Raw genomic sequence first — 16717 nt, forward strand, 5'->3', positions numbered from 1 at the left:
AGTCTCTTAGGAAAAATGTTCCCGGATTATAAAGGGGAAAAAGCATCCATTTCAGAGAGATTGAAAATTGGCAAGCCTTAGCTATAAAACCCCCAACAGGCAACCCTGCACATTAAGAAAGTGGTGAATTTCAGTTGGGTAAGGTAAAAACAAACTTTATTTCTCTCACATTGGCATTTTATGAAACTTTGCATGGTTGTTGAAGGCTTTCTGTGGTTGTAGTTAATCTATTTTATTTGTTACCACGTCTTACTGGGAATATGGGTTACATAAAAGGACTCTCTGAGGAGGCTTTAAACACTAAGTACTAGAAAATTATTTAGCATCCTTCTAATTGCCTACCCTCGTCTCTGTACTCAATTCATGAATTCATTCAGGGTCTGTCTCCATAGAATGGCTAGAACATCCACTGTGGAACATGTGTGGAGAGACTTACTCCGTGAAGCCTGTTCTTCGTTATACAATGGAAGGGTGAGCAGCGGGGGTTTGCTAGACATATTTTTCATCTGCTGTGCCTTAATTATTCAGTGGTTGGTTGGCTGTTTGAGGATTATACAAGCTTTCACTTCTGCTCTCTCTCTCTCGCTCTACTGCTGACTGTTCCACTGTCGCACAAATCATTAACACATCTGTCAGGGGTACTTTGGGGACAGCATGTAACAGTCGATAACACGTTTATGCTCTCTCACCACACCTATGAGAGTCTTGAATGGCAGGGGAGTTTGAAGGGCACGAGTGTAAATTAGCTGCTGAGGATTTTACCATTCTCATCATCCAGGCCATTTCCCACCCTTCGAGGACAAGGAAAACTTGTCTGCACGTTGCTTTAAAACAGTAACGATAGTCACGCACCTTTAAGAATGTGTCGAATCGGGGCTGGGGATTTAGCTCAGTGGTAGAGCGCTTACCTAGGAAGCGCAAGGCCCTGGGTTCGGTCCCCAGCTCCGAAAAAAAGAACCAAAAAAAAAAAAAAAAAAAAAAAAAAAGAATGTGTCGGATGTTGCTGTATTATCCTACAAAAAAAATCCCATTGATTATTTATCCTATAAAGGTTTGTAAGGCACACTCCCCTTTAAACCTTTCTAAACCTTGATTTTTTTTTCCTCAAGAGGCTAAGGTAACTTTCATCTGTAACTGGTAGTCTATTGGGTAATTTATCTTTTCCATTTACTTCCATGAACACACAGAAACATTTCCAATATATAATGAAACCTACAGTGGGGAATTTGTGTGTGTGGGGGAAGCTATATAGAAAATAATTAAACTAGAAAAAAATTTAATACAATACTTCCTTTGATCCATTTCATATCGAAATTTTCTTTCAGAGTTTGAAGAATTAAATAAACTTCTCTTCTGCTCTGGTGGATGAACTAAGGGCCCTACTCATTCCAGACAAATGTCTTAGGGTTTCTGTTGCTGTAACAAAACAGCACAGCCACAAGCAACTTGGAGAGGAAGGGGTCCTTGCATCTTATAGTTCGTAGAACCAGCATCTGGAAACGTCAGGGCAGGAGTTCAAGGCAGGAACTGAAGTAGAGACCATGGAGGAATGCTGATTACTGGCTTGCTCTCCTTGTCTTACTCAGTCTTGTTTTCTTAAAGCACACAGGACAACAGCCCAGAATCCTCACTGCTCACAATGAGCTCCGACAAGCTCTGTCAATTGCCACTCAAGAAAATTCACCACAGGTTTACCCACAGGCCAGTGTGGTGGGGGCAGTACCCACAGGCCGAGGGTGGGGGTTGAGGTTCTTCCCTTTTTCCAAATGACTCTAGTTAGTGTCGACTGGGCACTGAAAACTTGCTCTCACAGTAATCAAACACTACACCACTGAGCTAGGTCCATATCCACATTCACTTTCTATTTTCAAATCGGTCTCACTAAGTTGTCTAGGCTGGTCATGAACATACCTTGAAGCAAGCCTTCAGTTTGCAATCTTCACGCCCCAGCCTCCTCAAATATAGGCTTCCATGACAGGCATGCACCACTAGACCCAGCTCAAGTGAAGAGTTACAGCTTCACATTGGTGATAAATGGTTAATTTAACACAGAACCTTAAGTTACTATTTTGTTATTTTAGCATGCATTTTCACTAGTAGGTAATATGATAAAATTGTCTTTTTATAAGCAATTATTTTAAAAGAAGTAGAAAATGGCATGGGCTTTAGCATCACATGTTGTAAAATGGAGGGAAGAAACATACCTGAGTGAGTATGTATAAAAAGTTACAAGCCAGATATGATGGGGCTCATTTAGCACTCAAGGCACCAAGGCAGACTTTGCAAGCAGAAGGCCAACCTGGGCTTTATAAGGACACCCTGTCTCAAAAATCTAAAAACAATAACAACAAACTTACCTTTCACAGAAATATTTTCCTCCAATAATTTAGAATACAGAATAGCTGAAAGTGTTAGAAAATGTCAACGTTGGAGGGAAGCAAATGGATACAGTGCACTGTTAAAATGGAGGTTTCATATTAGCCTTTCCAGCCAAGGAAAATACTCCACCAGGATGTGAGTGAAGGGGGCAAAGCCAGCACTAGAGAGGTGACTGGACACACACACACACACACACACACACAGAGAGAGAGAGAGAGAGAGAGAGATGTTAGCATGCTCGCATGATATAAACAGTGAAAGTCAACTTCAATGAAGTGTTACTAACAATAATCATCTCAGATCGTGACATATAATAATTCTCCAAGTTTTTCTTATTTTGCATATTTTGCATAATACAAAGATATATTTTACTAGTAAAATTCTCTTCTCCTTCTGCACACTTTTATGTCTGAATGTATGCATCTGTTAGCATGTGTTACAGCAATTTGGTCGTGTATCTTTTGCAGAACTAAAATCTCCTTGGGAAGTGAAGCTTGTTTTTCCTAGCGCACAGTGCTTAAAAAGTATTTCTTAACTTTCACGCCTTTGTAGAACACTCAGGAAAATTCACAGTTCACCAAGCATCGGCTGTCAAAGGATACATTTCACATGCCTACGGTTCTCTGAGTGTTACCATTTCACATGATTTTGTATCATTTACCATCTGTCAACATTTGATGCCATTTTGAATATTGTCTGCTTCTCTAAGTTTAACTCTTTCGGATTCCACAAATAAGATCATGCTGTATTTGTTTTGTTTTGCTTAATATAATGTCCCCCGAATCTGTCTGCGCTGTTGCAGAAGGCATCCATTCTTACTCTCTGAGTTGCTATGAGTCTTCTGAGCCAAGCAACTGCCATCTTGGGGCACCCAGCTGTCATTTCCCCCAACCCCTCACATTTGAAAAGGTCATCCCAACTGGGTGTTGCTGAATGTACCCCCATATGGAGGAGCAGCAAGGCATGAGACCCTTACCTGAGTCTCCAGATGTTCCCCCCCACCTGGCACCTCTGCATGTGGCCTGGGAAGACAGTGGGATAGAGGCTCAGGAAACTAGAGTTGGGATCCATCTATGCAACTTGGGGATAGCTGTCATTCCTGTTTGGTAACGTTCCCAGGCATGGCTGGTTGGGGAGGACCCGCACTCCATGTAAGTAACCCCTAGGCTCTGTAAGGAAGCCCAATAAATTCATCGGACTCTTTAATAAACTCTTGCCATGGTTCGAAGTTGGAACCTGGGAGGAGGGGTAGATAATTGTTTTCCTCGCTCCCTCTGGGGAAAAATTTTAGGAACATAAATATTTAAATTTTTGTGATTCTTCTAATGTAATCACAGCATAACCTGCAAATTTGGACATGTGGGAAATATTTGGAAATTTTTATTTTGTGAAATTTTAAATATCAACTTTCTAGGTTGCTCTAGGTCTCTTTGTTCTCATGTATTGTTTGTTTGTTTTCTGAGACAGGGTTTCTCTGTGTAGCCATGGCTGTACTGGAATTCACTCTACAGACCAGGCTGGCCTAGAACTCAGAAATCCACCTGCCTCTCTCTGCCTCCATAGTGCTGGGATTAAAGGTGTGCGCCACCACTGCTGGGTATTCTTCTCATGTCATGTTTAACTTCAAAATTTTGTATTGGATATTTTATGTATTTACATTTCAAATGTTATCCCCTTTCCCACTTCCCCTCTGGAACCCCCTATCTCATCCCCCTCCCCTTGTTTCTATGAGGTGCTCCCCCTCCCACCCCCTCCCTTCTACTCCTCTGCTCTGACATTGCCCTACACTGAGCCTTCACAGAACCAAGGGCCACTTCTCCCAATAATGCCCAACAAGGCCATCCTCTGCTACATATGCAGCTGGAGCCAAGGGTCCCTCCATGTGTACTCTTTGGTTGGTGGTTTAGTCCCTGGGAACTCTGGGGAGTCTGGTTGGTTTATATTGTTGTTCTTCCTAGCAGAGCCTCTCAGGAGACCACTATAACAGGCTCCTGTCAGCAAGTATTCTTGGCATCAGCAATAGTATTGGGGTTTGGTGTCTGTGTATGGGATGGACCCCCAGATAGGGCAGTCTCTGGATGGCCTTTGCTTCAGTCTCTGCTCCACACTTTGTATTTCCTTTAGACAGGAGCCCTTCTGGGTTAAAAACTTGCAGATGAGTGGGTAGCCCCATCCCCCAACCAGGGGCCTTGCCTAACCTCTAGATATGGTTTCTACAGGTTCTCCCTCCCCTTTGTCGGGTATCTCATCCTCGTTGGGTCCTGGGAGCCTCTTGCTTTCTTGGCATCTGGGACTTGCTGGTGGTTACCAGTTCCCCACCCCCACCTCCCTGTTGCTGTAAAATTATAAAAAGGGCTGTCTTTTATCCCACACTAGTACCTCAGTGCCCCAAGTTATCTGGTAGACATCTTGCCAGACACACACATCCGAATTCTGTGGCGGCCCAGTGTCTCTCTAGCCACCACACACTCTCTTAAACTTAAATCGCTACATGAAAGAACACACAACACAATAACCTCTGATCCAATTGATAAGATATAATTGCCCACCTAGACATACAAAGCCCTGTACACATCCATCCCTTAAGAACATTCATAACAACCTGTAAATACACAGAGTGGAATCTTTTTTTTTTTTTTTTTTTTTTTTTTTTTTTTTTTGAGCTGGGGACCGAACCCAGGGCCTTGCGCTTCCTAGGTAAGCGCTCTACCACTGAGCTAAATCCCCAGCCCCTTACAGAGTGGAATCTTAATGTCAGCCTCCATGTTCTCTCCTCAGCTTCCTCCGCCTTCCCACTCCAGTCTCCTCCTCCTCCTCCTCCCTCAAACTTCTCTCCTGCCCATCCTTCCTTCTCGTCCAATGACAGGCCTCATTCTATCCTGCACCTGCCTTCACCTGTGTAATAAAATCATCCCATCCCAACCCCACCTGCCATTGCTATACTCCTCCGTTCAAAATAACTGGTTGACAATTTATTTGTCAGGTTGTGTTGTGTGATGCACACAAATCCCTGTACACCCAACAACCCACATCCTTTTATTTCTATGGCTTCAGAATCTTTTTAAAAATGTGGTAACTTCTTTTAATTTTTTTTTTAATTTGTGTGTGTGGTTGTTTTGCCTTCGTTTATGTCTGTGCACCACATATGTGCAGTGCCCTCAGTGGCCAGAAAAGGGTGTCAGGTCCCCTGGGATTGGTGTTAGGGGTTGTGAGCTACCCTAAAGGCCTCTGGAACAGCAGCGAGTGCTTTTAACCACTGAGCCATCTCTCTTGCCCCTGTGGTTACTTCCTTAACTCATAATTACATAGGTGTGTATTTTGATATTCCAAACCCAATTTTACCTCTTTAGTTCTCATGGGTTATTTTTTTAACTTTGCATTTTGAAATAGCGCAGATCTCTGTCAGCCCAACAACCCGCATTCTTTGATTTCTATCATTTCAGGATCATTTTAGAGAAAGCTGCAGGTCATGATGTAGCACTGACTCTTTAATATTTCAGGGTCGTCTTCTCTGTGCACAGATAGGTGTCTCACGAAGCCACATCACAACCACCAAACTAAAGGAACGAGTATGAGGTAGACCTGCATCACTGTCTAACTTGCTGATTCCAGTCAAAAAGTAATTATCCCGGAAATGTCCTTGGCGAGACATGTGGATGCACCATGGTGATCCATCCAGAACCACGTGATATATTTATTTTCCATGTCGCGTAGGTCCCTTAGATACGAAGCTTTTTGTTTTCTCTCTCTCCTACTATTTGATTAAATGAGATAATATAAATTAATTTTGTTTTCTCTCTCTCCTCCCATTTGATTAAATGAGATAATACAAATTAATTTTGTTCTCTCTCTCCTCCCATTTGATTAAATGAGATAATATAAATTAATTTTACTCATCACTAGCAGTGACGAATTAGAAATTATTTTGTAAAAAGTTCTCAGTTTGGTTTTGTCTAATGCTCTCTCATGCTCTGTAGTTTTCTAAACAACTCAACATAAACCAGCAATATAATGTAAGTACCACTGTGGTCTCCGCGGAGCGTTGCACCAAGCCCTACCTGATGTCAGTTTTTCCTTTTCTACTTTCTTTTTCAAACAGGGTCTTAGGTATGCCAGGCTGGCCTGAAGCCCGCTGTTTAGCCAGTGATCCATGGTGGTGCACAGGCTCACACCCGGGTTTCTGCGGGGCTCAGGACAGAGCCCAGGGCTGCATGTGTGCCAGGAAAGCACTTCTCCAGCCGAGCTGCTTTGTGTGGCCCCATTGCTTTGTGTGCCATCTGAGGCTATTGACTTGAAAATGTGGTTACAGTGGTATGCTTTAGCTTGTTTCCTTTAAAATAAATCACAAACAAGTTATCATTAACCAATAAGTGGTTTGAAATGATCTGAAACAGTGAAAATCCCATTCCTCATCAACTTTAACCCCCTAGTTTTTGCAGTCTTAATTATTATCTATATCAATCATTACTCTAATTGTTGCTAGTTCCCAACACTTGATAGATGGTGGCCTTTTGCAACAAAGGGGAGAATGTCCCTCTTTCCTTCTAGTAGTTTTGTAAATATGAGGACTGTTTCTACATTTTGAGCATGTCAACTGGTGCCCCTATGAACTCTACCGTCATAATGCCTGCCACATTATTATTTGTCCTTTGATGGAGTTGGTCATTTTTTTCTAGGAATTCTGGTTTCTCTTGGTGGGGAATGATTTCTAGAAAACTAAATCTGGCCAGATGTGGTAGGGAGTATATACTTTTAGTCCCAGCACTTTGGAGATGGAAACAGGAGCTCTGCTAATTTGAGGCTAGCCTGGTCTACATAATGAAAGCCTGTCTTGAAAACAAAAACAAACAAAAAACAAAACAAAACAAAAACCAGGCAAATAAAAACAAAACAAAGCTTCAGTCTTAAGTCTGAGCACCAGATGTGCCCATTGCTGAGATCTTCTTACTTCTTGAGCCTTCCAGGGACTAAGATGGGAGAGAGAGAGAGAGAGAGAGAGAGAGAGAGAGAGAGAGAGAGAGAGAGAGAGAGAGAGAGAGAGAGAGAACATGCACTGGCGCATGCTTTCCCCAATACTTTGGTTGACCCTGACAGGGAACAATCTCCTTCTTGACAGTGTTTTAACCACCCCAAGATCTGAGAATCCTTTGATAATCCTTCACTAGGCCTTGTTGTATTACCCGTTAAAAAGTGGTGATTCCTGATTTTCGTTCTTTCTACGTTCATTATCTAATAATTTCCTTTGGTTTGTTTGCTGGGTGGGCTGGTGCACATCTTAAATGCCAGCACTTTGGGAGACCGACTCAGGCCAACTTCTGTGAGTTTGAAGCCAGGCTTGTCCTTAGAAAGGGTTCCAGGCCAGCCACGGCTATGTAGTAAGACCCTGTCTCAATGCAAGTGGTTTCTCCCAGCCCCTCTTTCCTTCTAGTAGTTTTGTAAATATGAGGACTATTTCTACATTTTGAGCATGTCAGCACAAAGAGAGATTATATCCGATTATATTTCTCACTTCTTTGGAAAGATATAAACACACACAGCAGGAATGTCAGGAGTCATGCAGTAGAACTCAGGAATAGCAGGCTACTTGCACTGCTATGACATCAGCTTCAGAACTGATTTCCCACAAATCCTGGTGGTGGACAATGCACATTCCAGTCACAGGCTGTAGTGTTGTTTATCAATACACTGCCAGCAGAAGAGATATCTAAGGGGACCCTTAATTTGGCACAGCAAGTGTTATCTATTTTTGCATTGAAAAACACATCCTGTCATTAGACACAATGATGTATCTTGAAAAGAATGTACAGGTCATGACCAATGTGGCTGTCTGAGAAAGACATCAGCTATATTTTATAAGAACAGTCCAGAAGATGATCATATTTTCCATGCTTTCCTCTACAGATGTTTCTGTCTCTCTATTTAAAGAGGACCATAGACTCAACTATATTTCATCACTCATCAAAGACATCAGACCAAGCCCAGAGTCTGAGACTCAGAGCGCCGCCGCTCTTGCATTTGCTTTTTCTTTGTCTCCACTCCAGTAGTTGCACTGAAGTTGCATTGCTATGGGCCTGTGTGAAGAGAGCAGCAATGGTGTGACCACCACAGGCTGCCTACTCATGCACCCACAGGCATCATGGAGTTGCTATACACTGGGGAAGTGGGAGGAATAGTCCCGCCTCTCAATGAACGGCATGCCACTCAATGCCATTAATCCCCGTATCCTGCTGTTAGACACTTACCTTGTAGAGGCTGCAGGTCAGTTTTATACAGTGAAACGTGCTATTCTGTTTGTAGAGCTGAGGGTTGAGTCATTGAGGGGCACTGTTATTACCCAAATGTCATAAAACGGAGAACACACTTTTAAGCCATGGGTCAAAAGACCACTTGAGAAGTTCTCAGTTAATTTTTATTTATGTATTTATGGTCTTCCCTCCTCACCAAAAAGACAAAAAAGGAAGTGATGTCTTATCATTGTATTTGCTAGTCTTCTTAACTTTGGCTTGAACGATTGCACATTTGTGTGCACTTCCTGTTGCCTTTTCCCCACTGTGGTATTAGAACATGGTTTTTTTTTTTTTTTTTTTTTTTTTTTTGGTTTGGTTTTCTTTTTGCTATGTGTGGTTTGTGCCTTTTTCTAGAAAATTTCAGTTCATTGAAATCCTTAAAAATTCTCCTTGTGCCTCATTGTCACATTAACCAAACTCCGCCAACACAGCAGATCTAACAAGCAGACTAGAGATAACTCAGAGAGATACAGTGCCATTCTTTAGAGCTCCTCTGACAGAAAACAAGGATTCTAGCTGTGATGTCACCAGACCATGTGACAGGAATGTCATCATCGTGGTTAAAAACAAACAAATAAACAACAGCAACGTAGTAGGAGATTACCAAAGAGTTCATTAAAACATTTTTATCATGCAGCTGCATTTTTTATATTTTCTAAAAAACATGACAAAAAAATCTTATAGTCACACTATACATGGTTTACAGCTTAAATGTCAGTGTTTTGTTTTGTTTTGTTTTTCCTGAGCCGATGTGTAAATGTTAGGGGTGATTGGGGAAGGCTATAATGACTCATTTCATAGAAATTCCAGACTGTCTACTATGCAGACCAAATGTCGATTGACTACCTTAATAAAGACAAAATATCTTTATTAAGCTTTAAGTGTTACTTTACGTTAACCTATTTTAATGACTTCAGGAAATTATGAGCAGAATAAAGTCAAATAAGGAATATAAATTATTTCATCATTTTGCTGTAGTACAATCAGTATTGACAGTGACAATAATGATACAGTGACACATAAACCGAGAGCAATTCTTCTCACAATACTTTATCGAATAGATAGGCATGGAGGTTCAGTGTGTCAGTGGCACTTGGGGGGAAGCCTCCAGTGTCTGCATGCTGCAGGGGGCTGTGCTGTGTCTTCAACCCACAAAGAAAGATAAGACACAGATCCTTTGATTTCTTCATGCTACCCTCAACCTTTTATTCCATCGTTAAAGAGAAAGTTTCAAAGATGGCACACCCATCATACAAGTATCAGCCTTCCAAGGAGGAATTTTAATAATGATGGAGCGTGTGTGCACAAGAGGAAAATAGAAACCAGGAGGGGAGAACCCCTTTAGGCTGCGTGAATTGTTTAGAAAAGATATCTTGGGCTGCAGAGATGGCTCAGCGGTTAAGAGCACTGACTGATCTTCCAGAGGTTCTGAGTTCAATTCCCAGCAACCACATGGTGGCTCACAACCATCTATAGGGGGATCTGATGCCCTCTTCTGGTGTGCCTGAGGACAGCAACGGTGTAATATAAAATAAATAAATCTTTAGAAAAAAAAAGGATATCTTGTGCGGGTGTGGGAAAAGGCAGAGAGAACATTGCTTGGGTGGGGCCAGTATTCAAAACAGGAAGCACAGAAGACAAAGGTGGTTACAAAGCACCACAGTAAATCGCACGCAGCAGGTGGATAAGTTTGGTTAGTGTGTTCCTCCCAAAGGGCTTGGTCAAGTAAATTCTTTAGCAAGTCCTGCTAGACTATTTGAGAAAACTGCTGACCACACACAGGGAAGTCTGGGAGCTGCTCAGGCAGGATACTCCACGGGCACCTGACTCAACTCGTTATAGCTTCACTTCCTGCCTGGTCTAGAATTTAACCTTCTCTCCCATTCTCTTGGGTGTCAGACCAAAAGGGTTGTTATCTTAAGCCAATGTTAAGGTGCTGGGAGATAGAGAGGAGGCCCCATGGCTGTTTCAGTCTCTCTCAAACTTATCGAATCACTGATACTACTTGAAAACATAAAGCACCTGACAGATAACAGAATATGGTGAAGAAAGAAACCTCGAGTTGGAACCTGGAGTTGGACTCTGTCCTCCTAAGATACCTTGCTAGATATCTTAGAAAGATACCAGAAAACACCCATCCCAGCAAAAGTGTGACCAAGCTCTCCTCCAGAGTGGCTGCCAAGATAGAAGAAGAGGCATCCAAGGTGGAGAAAATGGAAAAGCAAGAAATGCAGTTCCAGTTTTTTAACATCTATTACACAGAGTAGAGTAGAGGTTGGCTTGGTGTCTGTTGAAAGGCAAAACTTCCGTGGCCTGGTTGGGGTTCCTCACTGCCCTCAGCAGGCTGGTGGAGATCGGGGTGTTACAAGGCTTCCCCCCAAAAACTCACTCCTGGTACAGGGTGGCAGTATCTTCTTCACACTTCAGTGCCAAGCTCTGGGGCTCACGATTTAACTCTTTGCACGCCAACGGGCTGGTTTCTGAGAACTGACTGATTTCACAGTCAGTTGGTTCTCATTTAAATTCTACAGTGATCTTTGGGGCCAGAGCTGGTAAGTAATTGAATCAGAGCAGCGTAGTGCACACATCTGGAGAGTTGTCCTGCATGTTTAAAACCGGGGCAATTATTTCAATTATCACCATGGGCAGAATCTTCTGGAAGACCTTTAGAGAAGGAAAGGAGACCTTAATTCCTAAGATTCAGATGCAATTCATTCATTTTATCTCTCAGGGAAACTTGGTAAAGCTGTGCAGCCAGGAAAAAAAAAATCCAGAGACGTAGTTTATAGTTTTAGTCCAGCAAGAGAAAGTTCAAATGCCTGAGGGAAAATACAGAAGTAACAACGCACAATTCTGTTCTTCCTAGTAGAATTTAATTTGTCTCAAAGGCATAGTAACATTCAACTTGGCTTAAGTTCCTATACTTTCTGATTTGAAAGAAAAGGAAATTTTGCTTCCTTCCCAAAGTAGCTGAGATTTTAATTATGTATGGGTTGTTTATGGTATTTCAGAGCCCCAAGTAGAGACTATCGGATTTTTTTGTTTTTTGTTTTTTATTTTTTTATTTGTTTTAACCCTTAATGGTAGTGTGTGCTCAAGGGTCTATCACAGCTTGCCTTTGTGAAACTGCTGCTCAACACATTCTGTGGGAGGGAATAAACTTTCAGCTCTCTAATTATACTGAGCGAACAATGAGTTAACACAAGGACGAGAAACAGACAGAAAAACCTCTGTCCCACTGCTTGCTTCCTTCCTTCCTTCCTTCCTTCCTTCCTTCCTTCTTTCTTTCTTTCTTTCTTTCTTTCTTTCTTTCTTTCTTTCTTTCTTTCTTTCTGTATTGAGCACTTACAAAGCAGCAGACAGTAGTTTAAAAAGCAATCAAGTGTAGCATCTCTGTGAAGTCACATTGTGTCTGTGGCTGCAACTTTGTAGACTCTAGCAAGCCTAAACTAGTGAATGACTGCTGCACTCCCGTTGGCCTTCAGACAACATAATATTCCCTTGTTTAGAAACAGCAAGAACAAAATGAGAATAAAGTTCATGGCAAGTAAAGTTACTAATCCCTGTAATATCATAATTCTTAGAACCCACCCGACCCCCTCACACCCCAGGTAAAAGTCAGGTTAGACACCTGCCAGCGGGACACAGAGAGCTGGCTCAGTGGTTTAGAATGTGAACTGCTTTTAAAAGAAGAGTGGAGTTCCCAGCGCGCACTTGGGGCAAGTCCCAGTTGCCAGTAAGTCAAGCTCAAGAAGATATGGTGCCCTCTTCTGGCCTCTAAAGACACTGAACACACATGTACAAGGGCCCCTAAACACACACACACACACACACACACACACACACACACACACACACACACACACACACACAAACACACATACACACCCACGGGGAGTGGAGTGGGGTGTTTGAACTTTGTTGCATCATATAAGAACACCAAATGTTTCTGTTAGTGGTGACAGTCTTTTGTTTGGTCTGGCTGGGGTTTTTTGTTTTTTTCTTTCTTTCTTTCTTGGTTTGTTTGTTCTTTGCTTTTACTAAGAGCAGTTAAATGAATTAGCTTCTCCTCACCTTATTTTTATTTATTTATTTATTTTCAAGGCAGGGTCTTTCTATTATGCGGTTCTGGCTGGCCTGGAACTTACTATCTAGATAGAACAGGCTGGCCTCAGAATCACAGAAATCCACAACATGTTGTCTCCCAAATGGTATGCACCACTACGCCAAGCCACACTTTTTTTTAACACAGTCTTGCTACTTTTCTTTCTGTAGGTTTTTTTTTCATTTCTGTTTGTTTTGTTTTGTTTTGGTGGAGGGGGGATAGTGTAACTGTAGATTAATTGAGGGTCTTCTGCATGCTGGGTGAGTTCTCGAAACAGTCCACCTCTTTTTCTCTTAAGTAATGAATGAAACATTAACCAAAAGAGCAGGTAAGTTCCTGGCATCAAATATTCATCCATGTTTTCCCCATAGCCACTTTAAGAGGCTTAGTCAAAGACTATATGACTCAAGAGGGGTGAACTAACAGAGTCCTGCTAAGACCGACCTGACCTTGAGCTCTTTGAGTGCATAACTTGTGTTGGTAACTGCCAGAGTAGGCCACTGAAGTCCCCTCATGATAAACTAGTCTCTACACCAGGGCCAGGTACTGTGGATTGTGGCAAGTGATGGATGGTCCCCAAGCAGGTGTGATAGTCCCATCTTCCAGCTCTTCCACAGCCAGAGCTGTGCATGCTCCCAAGGTCCAAGAATGAAACCTCTGTGACCAGCAGTCACCAGAGGCCTTAGGAGGTGCATTTCTTCAAACCCACCTTTCCAAACTTGTCTGGCTATAGAGACAATTCACCCAAACTCCTGTCGTCAGTCTAATGCAATGGGATAGGTCAATGAATTCTACTGGTGAGGCAAGACATAGTTCTTTATAGACAGGAAAGAAATGGAGAATCTTGAAAACTGCAACTTGCTCAGTGAATTCGCAGTGAGAACAGAGGCTGGGATTAAAAGAAAGATGAAGGGTTAACACAGAAAGGTCAGTGGCAACCCCGGGATTAGCATGTGGCAGGGAAAGAGTCCTGGCAGAGAGGACAAAGAGGTCATTGGTGTAGGTGAAACCTCAATTGCCACAGAAGGCCTAAGAAGTTGGAGATGCTGGGATGGTGGGATGACTGCCAAGGGTTCGATCACTGACTTTCCTCAGTGATGGGTAAAGTAAACCCTTTCTTTCCAAGTTGCTTTTGGCCATGGGTGTTTAGCACAGAAACTAAACCAGAACACACAGGAAGGTCTGAAATACCAGAGAAGACAAACAAAAGGCCTTGTGGATGGAATCATATAACCAAACTAGACAGAGAGTAGGAAGACAGAGTTCCGGGACAGTGACAGCAGGGCAGCTGTCTCCCCATCCTGGAGCCCCGAGTGCAAGAAAGGCTGTTGTATGCTTTCATGTATCCTTTCCACCAATACAGCTAATTATAATAGACCAGGTTGGATGTAAGGATGGCTTCTAGTGAACTAGTAGCATTGTCACTACTTGGTGGCTGTCAGAGCAAGAAAAGCTTAGCACAGTCAGCTGTAACCAGAATACCGGTAAGCTAGACGGCAGCAGTAGGCAGCAACTAGTAATGTCTAGTGGATAGTCAAGGTCAAGACTAAGGAAACCAGCATCAGGGATGAAGAGGAAGACTTCACCCACTCTAACTTGGGCACCACACACAAATAGTATGAGATCATCACCCTAGTTGAACCAGAGTGGGTAGGAGGACATGATGTCTTCAGCATGCATGTCCCCCATTGACTCAGCCCAGGATACGTCAGAGAACTAGCTTATCTCAGCAGATATTACCTCAGTCTTTGTCCAGTTGCAGCCGTATAAAACCCTACACCAAGGAAGTCTAATGGATGCTGCCTCACTGGGAGAATTCTCCCAATTCTCTGAAAGTTTTTCTTACTTTTCCTTAGTTTCTCTCTTTTCCTCAGTGTCTTGCTTTTCTGTCTTAATTCTCCACAGAGCCCTACTTCGCTTTGCTTACCCCCATGACAGTCCACATCATTAGCTTTTCCTTTTTTCTTTTCTGCACGAAACTACAAACTTTCACAGACCACGTGGGTTATAGCCCTTCTGGTCCTATGCTTCCAGAGCTGCTCAATCCAACTCACCCCCTGAGGATTTGGGAGAAAGAATGTCGTGGAAAATGTGTGCTTGTAGCAAAGCACTGTATTTTCAAGTTACTTTTCTTTGTTTTGTTTTCTTTTTTTAATCAATATTTCCTGGGAAAATCTAGTATATTGGTAGGAGAAAACCTACCAAGGTCTATGCATTTATCATCAGCCAGTTATCTCCGAAGGGGTAATTAATCCACTGATTTTCATGAAGGGAACTGGGTGGTGGAGATGCTAAATGGAGTCAGGGAGAAATGGCTACCGAAAAACGTGCGCTACATAGTGACGATCCAGAAATAGACACCCAGATACATTATTTAGAGATTTAAATAAATCTAAATAAAACATCAATATGTAAATCTGATAAGCCTTATCTAATGCAGAAGTCTAAACTTCTACAAAAATATAAATAAAGTTAGTTAAATACCTAATTCTTTTTTTTTTTTTTTTTTTTTTCTGGGAACAAGCCTTTACTGTACAGCACTCTTGAACAGGGACAGGGGGACCTCAAGCAGCAAGAGCGCTCACCTTATATACACAACAGTATGCTAATAATCCTTCAGGGATTGGCGGGGCATGGGTCACCCCACTATCACCCCACTACTTGTCCTCCAGGGATTGGAAGAGAATAAATCACCTCACTAGCATGGTACCGCCCCTCATTAGCATATTACTGGCCAACTGACACCAGGTGCAAAACCTGCGCATGCACAGTACCGTTGTTCACCACTGGAGGGCGCCCTACACTCCTCCACGCTGTAGTCGGCAGAGATGGAGAACTTGGGCAGGTAGAGCTCATCTATCATGTTGAGAATGAAAGAGAAATGGAGAGTCACTGGAAACTGTGGCCCCCTCGATCCTCCGTATCACCGGGGCTTCTGTCCACAGACAACCCTGTCCCTGGAGTGAAGTTCTCTTTCCACCCATGCCTAGACCACATGACCTTGCTCTTCATAGGGCATTAACTATCCATTAGTCACTGAGAGTGTGAACAGTAGACAGGCAACCTGACTTGGTCCTAGCTGTTCCTTGATTGAGAATCATTTCCTCCTACAACCACAAATGCACTCCTTGCCTGTCATGCCGACCCTAATCACCTAATGAGCATTCTATTTAACACAGCACACTGCATCAACCTCCAGAGTTCCTAATCCCCTGACACTCCTCCTCTCCACCTCAACACTCCTCAGCTCTTACTACATAATGATTAGCTTAATTTCCATGTCCCTTCTTTCTCAATTACAAAAAATTTCTTGAAATTTTCTTGAAATTTTGTGCTTTAGTCTCAGACATTTTCTTATGGTCTAGCAGGTCTTCAAGTCTTATTCTGTATATGGTGAATGATTCGTATTGAGAGGATAAGATGGCTTCATAGGATACAGAGCTTCTCTCCTGCCAATCACAATTCCCTCTGCCTTCAAACTCATTCTAGATTTCGAGTAATTTACAACCTGCTAGAGGGAGGACACCTCAGTCCCTTGTTCTAGCTGATCTTATCTTGTGAACAACATTGACAGCTACTCAGGATGCAAAATATATAGTCAGCAGAGGGAAGTTCAACTCAACTTCACATGTCACCTGCTGACTCTTTACCAATTACACTGGGTATAAGGGAGGCTCTGAGGTACAGGGACACTGGCCCACAGGATTACTGCAGTACAGGGATCAATGACAGTTCTGGGTCCTGAGGACATGCACCTGGGCCTGAGAGAGTCCTTACATCTCCTCGGGTTCTTTGGTTGCAAGCTGGCTTCCACCTGCTGCATCTTGCCCTGGTCAGGGAGGATAAACAGGGCGCTGGCATTTCCTGTGTACTTCAGCTCCACAACAGTGCAGTTCAGCTCCTCATCCCGGACGTAGGGTGTGGTCACGTCCTCAAGCTTCATCAT

General features: G+C 42.7%; 1 pseudogene; it reads right to left on the reverse strand.

Moving 5' to 3' along the window:
- Positions 1-11051: 11051 nt before the first annotated feature.
- LOC148006760 (serine protease inhibitor A3N pseudogene) lies at positions 11052-16717 on the reverse strand (annotated as a pseudogene).

The sequence above is a fragment of the Rattus norvegicus genome, chromosome 2 (assembly GCF_021556685.1).
Source record: "Rattus norvegicus strain SHRSP/BbbUtx chromosome 2, alternate assembly SHRSP_T2T, whole genome shotgun sequence".
Taxonomy (NCBI): domain Eukaryota; kingdom Metazoa; phylum Chordata; class Mammalia; order Rodentia; family Muridae; genus Rattus; species Rattus norvegicus.